The sequence below is a fragment of the Alligator sinensis genome, unplaced genomic scaffold (genome assembly GCF_000455745.1).
Source record: "Alligator sinensis unplaced genomic scaffold, ASM45574v1 scaffold588_1, whole genome shotgun sequence".
NCBI classification, from domain to species: domain Eukaryota; kingdom Metazoa; phylum Chordata; order Crocodylia; family Alligatoridae; genus Alligator; species Alligator sinensis.
In genome coordinates this window covers 1,246,385-1,250,865 of record NW_005842244.1, presented here as the reverse complement: position 1 = coordinate 1,250,865, position 4,481 = coordinate 1,246,385, and the positions used below count along the sequence as shown (strand labels likewise).

The 4,481-nt window shown below is 47.2% G+C and overlaps 1 protein-coding gene across 3 annotated transcripts in view; it reads left to right on the top strand.

The window, feature by feature from the left end:
* Positions 1-4,481, top strand: part of KANK4 (KN motif and ankyrin repeat domains 4) — a 56,577-nt gene that overhangs the window by 6,350 nt on the left and 45,746 nt on the right. Inside the window, exon 1 of one of the 3 annotated variants that reach the window (XM_025208694.1) lies at positions 2,200-2,257. The exons of the other annotated variants lie outside the window; for them this stretch is intronic. The gene's annotated coding sequence lies outside the window, so the exon portion shown is untranslated. Of the gene's footprint in view, positions 1-2,199; positions 2,258-4,481 lie in introns of those variants that run through there. 3 annotated transcript variants of the gene reach the window in all.

The window sequence follows — 4,481 nt, the reverse complement described above, 5'->3', positions numbered from 1 at the left end:
CCTTTTCAAACTTTTAGCCTTCCGGCTGAGTCTGCCAGTCCCCGATGGCTGGAGACATATAGACTCACGTGGAGGGTGGGTTGATCCGGAGACCGCTACTGCCTCACAGAAAGCTCCCAAAAACCTCCAAGCCAGTTTTGTTCACCTTCTTTTGATGAAATTCGCTAGAAATCCTTTCCTTCCTGGGACACCTAAAGTTCCCCTCTCTAATAGTCTTCATTATTGTGGGGCTGATTTTTCCCATTACAGGCAGACACAATACCTTGGGTACCCATCCCAATAACAGCCCGTTCTGCCTGTATTTAGGAGTGGCAATTGTTCTTGCTATAAGCCAGTGATCCTTATTATTTCACCTTCCCTCTGTTCCTTTGCCATAGAAACAGCTTTTAAATAAAGGCCTAGCTGCAACTTTTCATTAAACTACAACTCCAAATCATAAGCATATATACAGACAGCATAACGTAACATAATATAACCCATACAATGATGAGAATGATGTAAATGAATACAGCTATTACCTGACACTGAACACCAGGTCAGTCACGTCAAACTTGGGACAGATGGCTTTGTGGGAGGCACTCTAAACTCCAAATTATTACTGCTATTGGGGTGGGTTGTGACAAGGTGAATAGTCATGAATTCCTAAAAAAATAGCCTGCATTACAAGAGATTCCTTCTCCTTCCCCATGCCAAGTGGTTGTGCTGGGAGGTGTCCACGAAGGAATTGCTGTGGCCAGTGGAATGCTAGTCTGTGCGGCACATGATTCAGAGCATGTCCGGTACACACATTGCAAGTCCAGCTGTGCAAAACATATCACCAGTGCAAGGAGAGAAATAACTTTCCAGGGGGGAAGAAAAGCAAAATAGTTAGCATGTCAACTTTCAATCTGAGAGGCTGCAAGGCAGCTTGGGGGAAGGAAAACCTGCCAAACCTTAGTCCCTTCGGTGGCTGTCCTGTTTTTAGTAACATCCAGATCAAAAAGATGTTAAAGGGCAAAAAAGAGGAAACAAAAAATAATTGTGTGAACTTCCTGGTAACTTCTATTGTTCTGGAAAAGAATTGTTTTGGAAAACTTAAAACCAGCAACTAGTGCAGAATTGCTGATTGCAGACACCTCATTAAGAAACCAAGGGGAAATGGGGATTTTGGTGGGAAGGACACTATTAGCTTTTAGAAACTGCTACTAACAGTTGCTACAAAGGGATACTTTGATTAGTTAATATTTGGATGTTTGTTCTGTCTAAACAATTGCCCTGGGAAGCATGGTGGAGAAGCATTATTGGCCACCTCCCCTAACTCCCCTAACAGGGTAACTGAAGCAGACTGGCTGCCCACAGCTCAGTGTTAGAATTAGGAGCTCCTACTTCTTATGCCAGTTCTCAGGCGGTTAGACCACACTGGTTGGCTGGTTCATCCTAGCTTGCTTTCTGTTTCTAGACTGGCAAGTTCACGAAAGCCCAGCATCCGTGCTAAAGACTCTGATGTACAAGCAGCCAAACTGACTTCCTTCACAATTTGTCGTGAGTTTACATGACCAAACTCATTATCTAATTCACTCCAACACAACCATAACACTTAGTTCTGTATAGCTCTTCTTTGTTCATATGGTTCACCTGATCGGCTGCGAAACTGCGGTACCAGATTGCCCTCCCTTTTCTCTCTGCTCTATGGCAGACTGTTTGGGCACAGGTGGCAGAGCCTGTTGTAATTTGTGTTTGCTACAGCACACATTTGTTCTTGTCCCTTCCTCCACATAAAGGAGAAAGAAAGACTAGTGAGCCTCTGTGGTTGTTCACAGGTGGTATAGTCACACCATTTGCTCCCACTACCAAACAAAGTAAAAAATATCCTCCTAATATGCAGACAGTATAACATCCTGTATTGATTTAAGGAATGACTCACATCCTGGATAATATTTTGAAATTGTGGTCACTGTGAAGACTACTGTTGCACTGAACGCCCCTGGGAACCCACCACGGTGTGGTGTGGTTAGGTCACCTCTGTCAGCTGAGAAGCAGCAGAACTCAGTGATCACCTCATCAAAGTGAATCCCCCCAGGACAAGAGGATTATTCCAGCCAGGAATGGACTTCCTCCTAACAGAAACGTACCAGCAAGAAAACAGAGAGACTGAGGTGATGAAGGGGAGTTTTCACAAAACCTAACTGGGGAAAGACTTGGAGAAACATACTGGAAGCCAGGCCTGCTTGTGTAACTGGGAAGAGCTGGTTTTGGCTTCAGGACAGATCAAGGTCAGGTAAGTCAAAGCATAAGCTACCAACCTGCCTTCCTTCCTAAATTCAGATAGCCCCTCTGGGACTGCCAGGGGCATTGCATTTGGGAAGAGTGGTGGCATGTTTGCGGGGAGGGAGGGTTGCATTAATAAAGATCCATAAACTCTTGTTCTTTTCCTTTAAGTGCTTAAGGGATCAGAAACTCTGCTCTGAGCCTCTCCATGTCTGCTGCTTATGTCTATCACTCCCAAAACATAAATTGTAAACAGGACTGCAAAATCTTCACTGGGATTCTGGGAAGTGGATGTATTTGAAACTGCATTGGAAGGGCCAGTACTCATGGGAGGATGCTAGAAAGGAGGGTACATGCCCTTAGAATAAACCAAGAGACCCCAATGATAGGGCTGGAGCCTGGCTTCTGTGCAGCCAATGGAGGCTTAAAACACTGAGGATCCATCAGGTGGTCCCTTGAGAGTCATCTGTTGAGCTGCCAACAGGGACTGCTAAGCCAGATGTTTTCACCCAGCCCAATATAAAATCCCAGGATCAAGCTGAGGACCCACTGGTCACTAAGCCATGGAGCTAGGATTGTTGTGGTTATGATTTTAAAAACGTCTTTTCTCTTCCCTTGGCCTGTCAATCAGATAGGAGGCTGAGAGCAGTCAGAGGCTTGACTGCTTGTGGTTAAATCTTGGTGTTACATGTGCTGATGTAAAGCCTCCAGTAGCTACAGCTATACCTGAAATCAGAGGCCGCATCCAGATGAGCACGAGCATGCAGTTTGTGGTACTGCAGACCTGTCTGCGGCGCCACACACTGCACATGCAGGCATTCCCCGCACTGCTACCTTGCAGCGTGGCAGGGTGGTTTTGACCCAGAAAATTCTGGGGTCAAAAAAACCCATGCCAAAAAAAGAAGCAGGGTGGTGCATGCAGTGGCAGCATGTTCCGCCCAAAACTGGAGCCTGGCCGGCCAAGCTCCCAGCTGCAGGAGTGCCATGGCTACAGCTCCCCAAGGCCCCCAGGTAAGGCTGGGCCAGGGCCCCCAGGTAAGGCTGCTGGGGCCAGCACAGTTGCTGGCCCCAGCCTCCCCTATGCCACCTGAGGTAACCTGCTGCATGCCAGAGGGCACGTGGCACAGATGTTCCCTGGGGACAAGTAGCAGGGGCACAAGGTATGCCACTGCTACTTGTCCCAGGGAAACAAATGTCCGTGCTCGTGTGGGCACAAATATTAGTGGTACAAAAATGCGCTGCTACTTTGTAATGCAGTGCATGCCCCTGCACATGTGCTTTGTTACGGGACACTGTGTCCCGCTTTGGGGAAACTGCCCTTGCCCAGCTCCTCCTGGCTCCCATCATGCTAGAGCAGCCGGGACACAAATGGAGTGGAGATGCTTTGGCCACCAGCCAGATCATCTCCCTGGAGGACCAAGCCTCCATTTGGACGAAGCCGCCTATTGTAGCATGTGCCATGTGGCATTTTTTTTGGAGGGGGGTGGGGGTTTCTACCAGGAAATCTGCAAACCAGATTTGCAGCACGGGCCACACTTTAACGTTCTGCATATGTGGCTTGTGATGCCACAGGCCGCACGTGCCTGCGTGTGGGGACACAGCCACGGACTTAGAGGAGATGCCAGGTGGGTTACTTTGAGATGCTGATGGTGGGTGATCACCAGCGGTTGGCTGCAGTGGGCTGGTGCTGGGCCCTGTCTCAGAGATTTGTTTGATGAGATTCCTCTATTCCAGTAAACAAAAACTTCTCCAAAGAAAAAGATGAGTTTGGCGTGTCTAGATTTACTGTGTTGACAGCCACAAATATTTAAGAATCATTGGTCCCCCTCCACATTCACGAGGCTGGCTTGAAATTCTTCCTTGTGACAAGGTATTGAGCAGAATTCAGAGATTCATTCAAAGCTGACAGGGCCGTGCCACGAGCACTTCTGCTATGACCTCAAATGTGCAACCTCTGGCCTGCCGACTGTGCGCTTTAGCACCCATGCCACCCCAGCCCCCACTTAAAATACTAAAATATGAATAATAAAAGTATTACGTTCTTTAGTTTGCTGTCTGTATTTGACGCATGTAGCTTTTCCATTTCCTAGTTCTTTCTCTGCAGCCACGTGACTTGCAAGTAAAACACTAAATATTACAAGACTCACAATGAAATTGCAAGCATTGGCCACAGTTTTTTATAAGATCACTTTTTTGTCAGAAAAAAACTAAGCCAATTAGCAAGGAATTTGGGG